This window comes from Erpetoichthys calabaricus, chromosome 13 (genome assembly GCF_900747795.2).
Source record: "Erpetoichthys calabaricus chromosome 13, fErpCal1.3, whole genome shotgun sequence".
NCBI lineage: Eukaryota > Metazoa > Chordata > Cladistia > Polypteriformes > Polypteridae > Erpetoichthys > Erpetoichthys calabaricus.
The window spans coordinates 64,687,298-64,702,734 of NC_041406.2; positions in this window are offsets into that span (position 1 = coordinate 64,687,298).

Genomic DNA, 15,437 nt, shown 5'->3' on the forward strand with positions numbered 1-15,437 from the left:
GATGAGAATATAGAACCATATTGTGTAAGCAATACAAACCCCAATGACTTTTAAACCATTTACAAATAGTATGCTTGCATCCCTGAAGAAATAAAATAAAATGTTTCGTTCACAGGTAAGTAGTACAGTGGTGTTAGTGTTCCCTGCAGTTCCATGATGCTAATTTTGACCATTCATTTTGAGTATTAGGATAAAATTTCTTTTCTGGACTGGTTAAAGATTTATTTTTCTGACAGAACGTTTAGTGCATCATAGTCTACCTTATCATTCAGTTCCTCTGTACTATCTATGCCATTGTTCAGGCCTGATTACCCTCTTAGCTGAACTATTGCCATTGTCTGCTTTGATGGAAGTCATCCAATGACTCAAAATCCAATGCAATGATTCAGAATTATTGCCTTGACCTGTCTGTTCTTACAGACCCCTGCTTCTCAATAATTCCAAGGTCTGATCTGTCCATATGCCCGTACTAGACATCTCAACATTTGGTTCAGCCTGTATACTGTCTGTCCTTCCTCTTATATTTGATCTCCATTTTCCAAACCTACCTTCTTTGTCATAGGGTTGCAGATAAATTCAAGAGACAGAAGAATGGACATAGCACTCTGCACAATGCTGGTGGTAACTGGCCCATAGTGGGACCATTAATTTCTTCTGCATCCAGACCTACTATTTCTGTCATTATCCACTCCAGGACTTCAGCAGCATGGAGGTGCACATGAAATACTTCTTGAAGTGCTATGTTTGCATACCCTTTATCACACTCTCAAGAGCTTCTTTTATGGCTGACTTCCCACCCTATTTAACAGTCCTTGGACACCTGAGTAACGTGTCCCTCTCAGGTCTAGACCCAGGACACTACAGTATTTAAATAAAGATATCTAGTGGAAAAAAAATGACTAAACTCATTTCCTGTTATGTGTAGACATTTTTTTCAGCAGCTAGTTGTGTTCTTGCAGTACAATCCCAACTTTGTAAATTATGATAAAAATCCTAAGGATACTTCAGAGACAGAAAAGCTCCACAATGCTTGCAAAGTGCATATTGTCAACCTCTTATGCAGGAATCAAGAGACAACAAAGGACAGTTGCTAGCTAACTGTACAGCGGGGCTTGGAGCGTGTATGGGGTAGGTGGGCAGTTTTCCGTGCAGTGAGATTTTCTTGTGGAAAAAACGCAGAAATATACACAGTAGGACATTTGCATGTGTTTTCGTGTGGAAAATATGCATCATGTCCACTGTGATGTGAACATGAAACATACAAAGAATCGATTTGATAAGTGTGCGACAGATGATGTGCATTGTGCAACTGCAGAAAAAAACACACACAAACAAGGAAAGTGTGAACAAGACTTTAAGGAGCAAAATGTCTTGTTTTCATCCCCCCAGAAGAATCCCAAAACTCTTTTTAGTGCCTGCAAAATAAATGTTACTGTCAGTACAGTAAAACAGTAGGGGAATTGAGACTTGTCTGTTTCACTTGTCACTAATAACGTGAGCTAAACAGACTTATAAGATGTTATCATGTTATAGCACTCAACAACAACATCAACAGCAACATTTATTTCTATAGCACATTTTCATACAAGCGCAATGTGCTTTACAAGATGTCAAAGACGTGATAACATGCAAAGAAAAACAAATTAAAATTAGATTAGAATAATAATGCATAAAAACTGTAGTATAAAAAATAATTAAGCACACTTTCATTAGATTGATATATAATTAAGAAAAATAGAGTCCTTAAATATAGAATTGTTTTTTTAAGTCTCTAAATGATGGTCTGATGATAAGGCCAGTTGGCCAGGGTGGATAGAAAACATTTTAAAAAAATTAAATTAAATTAAAAAATATTAAAATAAAAAAAAAATGTAATAACTTCTCACAGTTACTGACTGGGCTGTCATTTTGACAATAGCCCTAGAACTCTGAGACAGCTCTAAGAACTATGCTACCATGCCACTTCAAAAGAAGATCCGCATATTGTGACATGTGGGGGGTGTCTCGGAGTCCACAACCCTAGACATAACTGTACCAAACATAGTCTAATGTTCAAAAATAGTCCATCCATCCATCCATTGTCCACCGCTTATCCGAAGTCGGGTTGTGGGTACAGCATCCTAAGCAGGGAAGCCCAGACCTCCCTCTCCCTGGCCACCTCCTCCAGCTCCTCTGGAGGGACCCCGAGGCGTTCCCAAGCCAGCCAGGAGATATAATCCCTCCAGCTTGTCCTGGGTCTCTGTCACGTGGCCTTCTCCCATTGGGACATGCCTGGAACACCCCCCTAAGGAGGTAAAATTTTTCTAATTTTCTTTGTGTTGATTCTACATTACATTTGTGATTCAGTGTGTATTTACTTCATGATTTGTGCATTAATTTTATAATTATGTGTTTTAATGTTAGATGTGATTAATCAAGATTAATTACAAAAATTTGTGCAATTAATTAGTTAATTTTTTATCGATTCCAAGCCCTAATTTAAATATATATATATATATATATATATATATATATATATATATATATATACAGTATATATATATATATATATATATATATATATATATATATATATATATATATATATATATATATATATATATATTGTAATAGACTACATGGGTTGACTGGCATCCAAGCTGGAATAATGAGGGTGGACCAGCATCTCAACTTGGATGGTTAGTGGTACCTTTCCTGATTGGGATGCCATTATAATGGATGGACAGTTGGAGACTACTTCCCAGGACTATGTGCTTCCCCAGTACACTAGGGAGAGTCATCCCTCTGGCATGCTTCCCGTTCAGAAAGCTGCAGCTGGTGGTCAGTCTTGCTGGGGTTCTCAGGTGCCACTAGGGGGAGCTGCTGAAGGTAGGCTCTCTTGTCACAGGGAGGTTCTGCCTGACTCAGAAGTGCTACCTGGATGCCATGTGATAGCACCATAAGTACTTCCAGATGCCCTTCATCCAGAGAGTCAGAGTTGGGAGAGTAGTTGGTTGAAGACTCCCATGAAACAATGGGTGCCAGCCTGCTGCTAACCAAAAAAACACAATAACACTTGCACTGCAGTTCTAAAACAAATCAGGGCTTGCACAGAAATCAATACTAGAACTCACTAGGAGGTTAAAAGATGGGAGAGAAGAAGGCAGGAGGTGGAGACAGCCAGTGCAAGAGAGACCGAGCAAGCGAGAAAGGAGGCAGGAAGAAGCGAGGAAAGCCCCTCTGGGAAGCGTGAGGCAGACACTCAAGGGCTAAAGGGGGCCATTCCAGCTGAATGACTATGGTAGCTGGAATGACTCAGTGCTCACTCCAGTGTAAGTTCAGGGAAGGCAGCAGGAGATGGAAGGAGGAAGACAAGGCTCAGATTGGGAGCCCTGCTGAGAGCCATGTACAGTAGGGACCCTGCCTGGGTTTGGGTTGGGAGTCCTGCTGGAAGCCATGGGACAGCAGGCACTCAGACCCATGGAAGAAGGGTGGTAGCGCCTGTTGGCCTGACGTCTCTCTGGGCTGCCAGACCCGAGCAGGGTAGGCCTAGGAGACGTCCATTTTAAAGGGAGCCACCAAGGATCTGATTTTAAAGAAAACTTCCTTGCCTTAATTTTAACTGATTATATTTATTTGACAGGTTTTAACCTCCGCAATCACTGTTTTATTGGATTTTATATTTATTGATTGACTCTTGGAATCACTGCACTATTTGCACTTATAAAAACCCAGAGCTTTTTTCAGCTCCTCTAGAGTGACACTGTCCTCTGTTATCTTTAAAACCATTAGCCAAGGCTATTCACATATCAAAGTTATTTACTTCTACTTCTTTAAATAATGCTAATCATAGACTTTCACCGTCAATCACATGCCTTTGTATCTAAGGAGTTCTCCTAAGGATCTTCCACACATTTTAAACCTTTTTTAAATCTTTTCAAATTATGTCAGGGTATAAAATGTCTTGGATGAAATCCTCTGTGCTACACTTAACACATCTGCCTGTATTGTCCAGTTCAAGGATTTGGAAACTGACATATGCTTTACTGCACATGAAATTTCCATCTCAAATTTATTTTGTCCTAATTCAGTTTTGTACAAACATGTCCTTTTTCTCTTGGCTGGCCACTGTGAAGGTCAAAGTTTTTCTGTCAACTTCATATTCTCCATTATCTCCCTACCACCTCCTCTTCCTTATCATTCTTATTGGAAAAAGATTTATTCTCTGCTCTCCAATTTTATTTGGAATGGCAGGAACACCTAGACTGAAACACTGTTCTAATCCAGGAGAGGTGCGATGGAGGAGTTTCAGTTACATATTTAGAATTGTACCATTGAGTTTATGTGTTTCATCCATTTTGGATCTGGGTAAGCCCTTCAATCCATACATCTTGGTTTTCCATCAAATCTGTATTTGTATTCCTCTATAAATTAAAATCAATTATGCTTGCCAATTTGAATTTCATGACCTACAAACTCTGCCTAGGACTCATAACATATGTTATACATAGTTGACATAAAACTGAAAGGAAGTTAGGCGACATACCCAAATTCCATATGCAACCATCTATCTTTAACAATCATGCACTGATATTAGTAGGCCAACCAAGTTTCAAGCCTGACTTAATCTACCATGATATGAATGTATTGGATGATTTTTATTGGTGTTTCAATCTCAAATCATTTCAGAATTTTCAGTCTCGCTTTGATATTGATTTTTCCGCCTTTTTCCATTATTTACAGCTTCTTTCAGCACTAAAGGTCTATGGTATCACAGTTACAGTCAGGTTCATAAGTATTTGGAGAGTGACACAATTTTCATAATTTAGTTCTGTATGCCAACACAATGGATTTGAAATTAAGCAATCATTATGTGATTTAAGTGCAGAATTTCAGCTTTAATTTAAGGGGTTTACCAAAAATATAGCCATTTAGGAATAACACCCACTTTTACACATTGTCCCTTATTTTCAGGGGCTCAAAAGTATTTGAACAAACTGACATAATCATAAATATGATCATTTTCAATATTTGGTAGAAATTCCTTTACAGTCAATGACTGACTGAAGTCTGGAACCCATTGCCATCCTCAAGTGTTTCCACCCTAGTAATGCTTTGCCAGGCCTTTACTGCAATGGTCTTCAGTTGCTGCTTGTTTGTTGGACTTCGTGCTATCAGTTTTTTCTTCAGCAAGTGAAATCCATGTCAAATTGGGTTGAGGTCATTTATTGATTTGGCCATTCCACTTCTTTGCATTGAAAACCACTTGGTTTGCTTTAGCAGTATGTTTTGGCTCATTGTCCATCTGTACTGTGAAGTGTCATCCTATCAATTCTGAAGCATTTGGCTGAGTCTGAGCAGACAGTACAGCCCTGTACACTTCAGAATTCATCCTGCTACTTCTGCCAGCAGTCATAACATCAATAAACAGTAGTGACTGACATCTATTGGCAGTCACACATGCCCATGCCATAACACTGTCTCCACCATGTTTTGCAGATTATGTGGTATGCATCAGATCATGAACCTTTCCTTTTCTTCTTCATACTCTTCTCTTTTCATCATTTTGAAACATAGTGATCTTAGTTTCCTTTGTTCATAGAAAATTGTTCCAGACCTGGATAGGCTTTTAAAAATGTTTTCTGCCAAACTCTAATCTGTCCTTCCTATCTTGAGAAACCCTCTGTCTTTACTTTCATGAAGTCTTCTCTTGATTGTAGACTTTGACAATGATAGGTCTACCTCCCAGAGAGTGTTCTTGGTTTGGCTGAATGTTGTCAAGGGATTCTTCTTCAGCAAGGTCAGAATTCTGCAATCATCCAGCACAGCTGTCTTCTGTGTTTTTCCAGACCTTCTGGTGTAGCTAAGTTCAACTTTTTAAGAATGTATCAAATGGTTGATTTGACCACTCCTGTTGTCTCTGTTATCTATCTAAAGGGTTTATTTTGTTATCTCAGTCTAATGATGGACTGTTTTTATTTGCATGATCAGCTCTTTGAACCTCATATTGAGAGTTCACAGTGACAGCTTCCAAATTCATATCAATTCCAGACCTTTTACGTGCTGAAAAGTTAATGAAATAATGAGGGAACTGCTCCCACCTGGCTATGGAACAGCTTGTCAGTCAAATGTCCAAATACTTTTGAGACCTTTTATATAAGGGGAGTTGGATGTTTGGGGCTATGCATGAAAATGGCCATCATTCCTAAATGGCTTGTGTGATGTTCTTTGTAAATCTTTTAAATTAAAGCTGAAAGTCTACAATGTAGTTACATAGTGATTACTTAATTTGGAATCCATTGTGGTGGAATACAGATCCAAAATTATTAAAATTGTGTCACTGTCCAAATACTTATGGACCTGACTTTACATCCCCTTTATCTTACCATTTTCTTTTCTCTCTTGCTGGCTCATTTTCCTCTCTCAGAAAAAGTAACCCCACTTTCCTGTTATGTAAGGCTTTTTATAAAACCCCCACTTCTCATCTTTCAGTGGTCTCAGAATCCCACATTATACTCCCTTTTTTCTGGGCTATCATTTAAAAAAAAATTCAACTTCTCATTTTATGCATATGTCTTGGTTTTTTTCCTCCTGTTGTGACTTTCTGGTCACTAATTTCCTGCTCACTTTCTATCAGTTCCTATTCCTGCCATCCCACATGTTCTTATATTCCTAGACCTTTCAGACTTTGCTCTGTCAGTACACCAGCATAAATTATTATGTGTCAGGACTGTAGCTACTAAACTTCTCCTTGTCTCTAGATGGAAAACCCATAATTTAGTTACACTGATGAAACTGCTGTCTACCAATTAATGCAGCATCCAGCAACACCAGTCACAACTGGGATTCTGCTGTTTCCACAGTTATGTCTTTTATGTACGCAGACTTGTGATGTAGTCACTTCTTTGGTCAAGTGTGGTAGTGTGTTCTGTTGGCACCCCTATGGTTCTTGGTGGTATGGCATGAAACATGGGATAAGGCAGGTGGGATGGATGAGGGGTGCTATGTGGGTTTATCTCACTTATTAAATGCTTAATATTTTGATATAGTGATTTCTTTTTGACTTAGTTAAATATTAAATTAATCATAAAAAAGTCTGTAAATTGTTAATACTTGGGTTTTAATACATGCTTAAACTAAAGTATGGCCAAGAGATTTGTCCTCTGCATTTGAAAGAAGTCTTACAAACCTCTCTCTGGGCTTCATTCTGACCAGCCCTGTAGTGCAGGACGTTCATGACTGTCTAACTAAACAATGTATGCTGTTTTTGTGGATTTAAAAACTAAACTTTGAGCCACAATGGCTATTCAGAGTGAATTTCTGTTATGTAATTTAGTTTGATAGTCTAATCCATTTTCATGTACTGTATATTTTGATATTTCATTCAAAATCAGCTACAAATGTTGAAGTTGTATCATGTTTATGTGTCATTTTAATGTAGAATTCATGGTAATGTTTAGTTCTGCATTACAGATGTTATTTGGGAAGTGTCCCCAAGGACCCTACATGAAATAGTTTAGACAAATGCATCTCAAGTACAGTCCTCAGGCCCCCCTGTGGCTGCAGGTTTTTTTTCCAATCTGTTTCTCAATCAGTCAGTCATTATTACCGTTAATTGGCCTCTTTGTTTAATTAGATAGATAGATAGATAGATAGATAGATAGATAGATAGATAGATAGATAGATAGATAGATAGATAGATAGATAGATAGATAGATAGATAGATAGATAGATAGATAGATAGATAGATAGATAGATAGATAGATAGATAGATAGAGATGAACTATTGTTTCCTTTTATTTTGCATTTTGAAAACTACAGTAGCATCAAACTTACACTTACAGAAAGTTAAGGCATTTTTGTATTTTTTGCATCTTTAAATGCTTACCTTGTTTTGTTGTTGTTGTTTTTTTCAGTTCACTTTTTCTGTAGGGTTTGTTTTCTTAATTGTATATGGACACAGACAATTAATGTTGAGCAGAGCAGAAACAAGTGCAAATGACTCTGAAAAGAGCAGCTACTTCAGTGTTTCCCATTTGTCCGCTGTTGTGGGGTACAAAATCTGTACATTTTAGTTTATATTTCCATTATATTTTGTTCAAGACAAAACAACAGATGAACAAAATTCAGAACACATCAAAGCATATCCTCTTCCTAGTTGTACCTCACTTTTAAAACAGCTGTTCCAACAAAGAAAGGAAGACATGCTGGTGCCTAAGGCTATTGATTAGTTTATAACCTGGGCATTTGGGATAAAAGTAGCTAAATTATTTTACAGCCTGGGAAAGGAAGACCTGCCGATCCCTCAGGCAACATCAAAAAAAGTTTAATTGTTTGGAAAAACTGACAGTGAACTCAATTCATTATATTGACAGCCAGCCAATCAGAATATCTAACAATCACATCTTGCAAAACCCCCGGAAGAATTTTATAATAAATATGCCTTGCCTGAAGAGTGACAGAGGAAGGAGGAAGAAGAGCGACATCAGAAGAGGGTTCTGGCAATGTGATCATCAAAAAAGCATCTCATGAACAACTACGAGTGCTAGATCACAAGCTGCCTGCGACATTCATCCTTGTCATCTTTACTTTTTCATAAGCTTTTTCTAAAGACTGTGTATATCCAGACTTTACTATCAGTCCTATTTTCTATTATTCTTTGTTCTATTGGTATTATTATTCCTGCAGTAAATACCATGCTGCTTTTAACTTTCTATGCTTTGTCTTAATGTCTAGAGTGATTGAAGTAATTAATAAGGTAAATTTCTTTGAGCACCTGGTGCAGCTGGAGATTTGCCATTACCTCTATGCCTCAAGGTTTATTAAGGGCTGAAGGTGAGAGCTCCACCCAATAGTAGGGAACAATATGTAAAGTAAGGCATTCTTGGCTGATAAATGGCCTATAGTCAAGGATGCTGAGCCTTTGTATGTTTAAATGTATTCTTGGAGACCAAAAGTAATATTTAGGTCTGAGATATCTTTAAAACATTGTATGTTGTTCATGCCGACAATAAGTAAGTCTCTTGAAGTGCTCAGAGAGTGACAGGCTGTTCCTAAGGCACTTGTGTGGTTTAAAGTGTTAGAGGTTAACCAGCTGTGTGTGTCATTCATGGGGCACAGTTGTGGTTAGGGTCTGTGTGCATGCGTATAGCTATGTATGTGTGTGTTAACCTTAAGATGCAACAGTAGATCAATCCGGTAACGAATCTGATGAGTACACTTACCCCTAGGTAAAGGGTAAGTGGAAGGAAATACCACGATAATACATGTGCGTATTAATAAATAACTGTCTCCATTGCCAGAATATTAACACAATAAAAATGTTTAAAAGGAAAAAGAAATACTTCTTACCCATGTAACATATATAAATCCCGGCTTCATTCAGTAAAAATATAGCATAACCAGTATGTAAATTCTGTATGAATACAAATAACATAGAAACTGGGAAATAACGGTTTGCTTAATTAAGGTTGGAGTCCAGGTAAGACAAGAAATGAGTTGGGCCAAAAACCTTCAGTCACAATGGGACCCCAGGACTTTACTTGAGAAACATTGGTTTAGACTAAGATAAAATAATAAACATGAGTGTCGTGATGCGTATCAAAATGCTCATTGACTTCTGCTTTTTAGAGGTAAAGATGAAGCTCTTTGAGGGTTGAAGACATCAGCCCGTATATGTGTATGTTCCAGACTGATGTCAATAACTTTAATTTTGTATGGTTTAGTGTGTCCCAAACTACACTTGAGTTCACAAATGGAACTGATCAACCTTTGGCAGAATATTCAGTTTTTCTTGGATTTGTACTTTTATTCTTATTTACTAAGCAAATCAATTTGCTTTCTGAATAGCTATTACTCTAACAAAATATATTCATTCTAGACCACTGATCCTAGAAATGCTGTACAGAAAATGTGCCGAGAAGATAACAAGCTTTACCTTCTGCTAAACTCCACCTGCATAATTCAACGTCTTAGATCTCTTTTTCAGCATTTTTGTGCTCACCTTGAGGTCAGTGGTCTCCATCAGTCAGTGTAAATATTCAGTAAACCTACTACTGCTTAGCTGAAAGCTACTGAATAGTTGTGAAAAACGTTAAAGCAACACAAGAAAATGAGTGTTCCTCTTTCAAACAAAATGAACAGAACAGTGGATGTAAATTAGCAATGTTTTTCTAGATTTTAGAAACCTTTATGAGAACAGGTTGGGTGTTCCTGCTGTGAAAACTAAAAAAAAAACAATAACATTCTGCAGTAGAATTTTAATAAAAAGCTATATTATACTTCAAGGTCTCTCTCAAGAGTATGTAAACCAGAACATTTCTTTACAGGCTGAAATTAACCAAATCTTTAGAGTTTAATCACAACCAAAACCTGTAGCCCTCCTGGTCCAAGCCTATCAACCATTGCATTAGATGACGCCTTACCAAGCATAGAACAGAGAAGCAGTTTATTTATCAGAACAGTTCAAGGTGGAATAGAAAAAAAAATGTCCCAGGAAACAAACACCTGGAAAATGCATGCAATGAATTTATCTGGGACTGTTAACACTGTTAATCTTCTTTGCCCTGTCAAGAAAATATTTTATGATTCCAAATTTTGCGCACATTAAAAGGTTGAAATTATTTTTTGTGTACATTTTTACTACTATAAGTGGGAACAACAATGAAATGTGAATTACAAAATTCTAATTCTAATAAATTATGGAGTAATAAATTGAAAGGGAAACATCCAGCTAAATTAATTTATATCAGTTAAGGACACTGCTAAAGTCTGACATTTCTGTTATTTATCACTGGTCTTAAATGTGACTATAGTTAAAGACCAATAAAGTGAATTTACTCCAGGAGACTTAAAAGCACCTTTGGGAACATCTCCAATAACTATAAGAAATGGACTTTATTCTTGACTTATTTTCTTGTTTTCAGCAAAGCTGTCTGTGCATTTTTAGAGTTATGTGTTTTAAAATTTAGGACCTTTTTAGTTGCCAACATTTTCACGTGTATTCTTTTACCTTTGAAAAAGTCTGTTTACTGTCTGCTGCTTTTAGTACTACATGCCATCATTATATTTATGCAAGAAAACAATTTTATCACTTATGTACTGTATATATCATGTTAATCTTTGTAACATACCTTTTGATAGCAAGTGAATGATATTAGCTACATTTTCCTTGAAAGTTTGTTATTATTTGTATTGCTTAGAGAACAGATGTTTTAAAAAAATTGTAATTCTCATATCCTCCCAGGACAGTTGGAGAACTGCAGATCCCAAGGGATACTTTAAAGAAATATTTGCACTTTGGCTATTGCGTCTATCTAATATTTTATTTGGACACTTAATGATCATTTCATTTACTTAACTTACAAGATCACCCACTCTGCACTTGAGGAAGACAGTTTTATACCTGTAAGGAAATATTTTTCCCAATCCAGAATGCAAGTGATATTTATGGCTTTCTGTTTTTAATAATGTGATTAGTATTTTTCTGCAGTGGGCTAGCACCCTGTGTTGGTTGGGATTGGCTCCAGCAGACCCCCGTGACCCTGTAGTTAGGACAGCGTTTCTCAACCTTTAAGTGTTTGCGACCCGAGTTTTCATAACAGTTTTAACTGTGCCCCCCTAACGTTTTTTTGAAAGGAGCCCACTAATACCAATGTGTTCTTTTTTAATCAATGATATATCATAGATGCATATTTTATTATACCTACTTAACTTTTATCGACATTTATCTAACTCTATATTTATTTTTCTAGTATCAGAATGTAGTTTAAGTTAATTTTTTTGGTTTCAATAGATGTATTTTTATTATTTTTGATTCTTGTTTTCTTTTTTTCACATCTTCGCGTCCCCCTTTTTGTTACTTCGCACCCCCCTAGGGGGGTCTGCCCCACAGTTTGAGAACTACTGAGTTAGGATATAGCGGGTTGGAAAATGGATGGATGGATGGATGGATGGATGATTAGTATTTTTGATCTTTGAGTTTTTTATCCATGGGTATTTAAATCTCCTAAATGTATTTTAAAACAGAAAGATTAAGTTTGATCTAACAGAGTTAAAAATATGCACCGTGAGTATGTGTATCATAAGCATGTACAGTCTGAGATTATTTTGAAGACTCTGGGCATTGGCACTTCAACACATTCATAAAGATGACAGTTACTAGATAAAGAAAGTGTACAGAATCGTTTTTTGCAGTTAGGTAAATTTTAATAAAAGATATTAGTATAAATGTGAAACTTACTGAAAATATGCAGATTACAGTAATTTCAAGAACCAAAGCCACACATTGGTGAACTACAAGGGGTCACTTTTGAAGTTGGTGACCTAAGCAATTTTTAGAAGAAGATGGCTTACCTTTTCTGGCCTTAAAATAAATTATTAATAATAATACATTTTATTTATTTGTAGGCACCTTTCTAAACACTCAAGGACACCGAACAATAGATAAAACACAGATTATAAACAAAACTAAAATACATAAATTAAAATCAGACAGAACAATAGGGCAATGATCTCTTTTTCTGTTCTTTCTACAGTATGTTTATGTAAATAGTTATATACACATAGTGAACAATGATTTAATATACAATATATCAGAGTAATTAAGGAATATCTCTCTCTCTTAATATTTAACAAAGAATGGATGAACAAAGTTTACCAGATATAAATAGTTCTTTGATTTACCTCTCATCTTATGTTGTTTTTGGCCCCAGACTATCCTTTTGACTCTGCACTCCATGTCCTCTGGCTGGTAGGTGGGCCAATCCTAGTGTCACTTCTGGTCACTTTAAGGGTATTTACACTAATAACTCAAGGCTAGTACTTTCTCTAGAATTCCTGGTGTCCCTACACCCCATAACCATATATCTAGTGCAGTTTTTTTCAAACTATGGACCATGACCCTCTGGGGGAACACTGATTTAAATGTGGAGGCCCACGGCAGTCCTGGCAAAGGTGACATTCACAAAAAAATCAATTCTAATTTTGAAGCTTGTCTTAAAATTGCATCATGTAGGTAATTCAAAATGTTCTTCAATTATTGCATAAAAGTTGTCCTATATCAGTATAGTAGACTATGTCAGTTTATGTGCAGTATAGAAGCAACTTTTACATGGTACATAAGGGAACAAAAACAAATAGAAAAAATGGGGATAGGCCTTAAAAGAACCATTTGGTTAAAATTCAGCCAAACCTGACTGTCTATGTTCAGTTGCTAACATTTCATAGTGGTTCTACTGTGAGACTTCACTCCTGTTTTGACCAACTAGCCATGTTCTTCTCTTCCGTGTTGCCCACCCTCACCTGAATACATGGGGTCTGAGGTAACAGCTCTCGCTCATTCCCCACCTTTTAAGCCAATCCATGTAAGGATCAAGACTGCACAGAAACCATGCTTGAAGACCAATTAGTTTTTGCAAAGGACATATTTGATTACTTTCGTCCTTACTTAAATAATAAATACACAAAGCAGGCTAAATGTAGAAGCAGAACTGTGTTTCTAGGTTCAGTCATCAAAACTGGAAACCGACATTGACAATAATGACCCTGTAAAACATAAAGACACTCAGTACCTTGAGGCAGGCTGAGTCCTTGCATTGACTTTGAGCTATTTTCTTCTCTTATTGATCTGAAGTCATATATTTAATTTGAGGTATTTTCAATATTCTGTTACTGTTCTGTTACAGGCGGAGTGGTGACTCTGAGGCTAGGGATCTGCACTGGCAATCGGAAGATTTCCAGTTTGAATCCCGTAAATGTCAAAAGGTACTCTGCTCTGTTGGGCCCTTAACCTGCAATCGCTGAGCGCTTTGAGCAGTGAGAAAAGCGCTATATAAATGCAAAGAATTATTATTACTGTTAAGCATTTTTATAGGTCTACTGTATTATATGTGAAAGCATGCAATGTGACTACTGTTAGCAGTAAATGAGATCCAAGGTCATGCTCTACTTTGTAACACAGGCATTAGAGTAGTGTTTCGGGAAAGCAGGATTGGGTCCTGACTAAATGGTACTACATTTTGGAGGACTTCGCCTGAGAAGCTGCCATAATTAAATGATTAATGAAATAATTATTTAGTAATAAATAATTAATAAATTATGGCACGTATAGAAAATTTTTAAAGCACTATTAACTGACTGTTAGTCGTGGATTTAGTTTTTTGGTGGTTTCAGTTTAGGTTTTCTAAAATGGTCATTTACTAGTTTTATCTGTCTCTATTTCTATATCAGGGAAGTACGTCTCACATCACCAGACTATTGGCAAACAGGAAAGTACAGACTCAATAGTCATAACTTGGGGAAGGAGCCTTGGTGAGTTTCACACATATAGGACTTAAGACTATAGGTTCTCATCCTTACAAGGGAAGCCATTTTAAATTTAGACATGTGACTCCACACCTCCATCCCTTCTGCCATCTCCTCATATGTATTTAGTCCCCCTTCAGCACAGAAGATGATCATATTTTTGACTCAATATATTTGTGATCATTTATGCTTCTATTTTTATCTTTTTAACTCTATTAAGAGCTGTCTTTGAAAGGCAGTACACTGTCCAAGGTCCTTAACAAGTGGAAATTAAGGCTCTAATTCTGTTTCTACTAGCCTCTGTCCCTGAGCTATTATTATACTCTGTATTAAAGAATTTTTAATAAATGTGCAAATTGCTGAATTGAATGAGCAGTTGTAGCTTTAGGTTTTCGTCTCTTGCCAGGGCAATATTTGGAACATTGGACAGCTGGTGGGGCACATGGAGACAGAAGACATTTTCCAGTAAAGTACAGACTACAGGGTAAAAATGTAATCCATAGAACTATATGCTGTATTACCAGGATGTGTAAAAGACACACGTCTTATTGTTCATCTCTGTACTATCTTATTGTTCCTTTCTTGTGGGATTGAACTCCTGGTACTGTGCAATGGAGATAGTTAAGACTAACAGCAGTAACTTTTACAACAATTAGGGGTCATTTCTTGGGGACAGACCAGTGTACATCTCTCGATTATAAAAAAAAATCTTGGAAGGAGACGAGACGTGATTTTCTCAGAGAGACACTGATACGTCCTGCGAGAAAGAGACTTAACCACGCCCGGAGCTGGAAATAAAGGACAAAGAGTAGATGACAAAGTAGAACGTCATAAAGAATTCAAAAATGTTGGCACGGTACACATGCAGAGCACATTAGAGATAATGGAAATATTAAAAATTCGAAAGCTTCAAAAAACGGATAGGAAAGATCGCATTAGCGCAAACAAATGGAAATTATTACTCAGTGAAACAACAGAACAGCGAAAGGAGATTTAATATATTGTTCGGATTTAAACTTTAAGTTGGAGACTTGTAGATCGTCTAATTCGTGTTGCCAGCGAGAATTAAAAGATTCCAAAAACGTTGGCGCGGTATGAAGTCCCGTGAGGCTGAGACTTTTAATATGAGATTCTTTCGTGTGAATGCTTTTGTC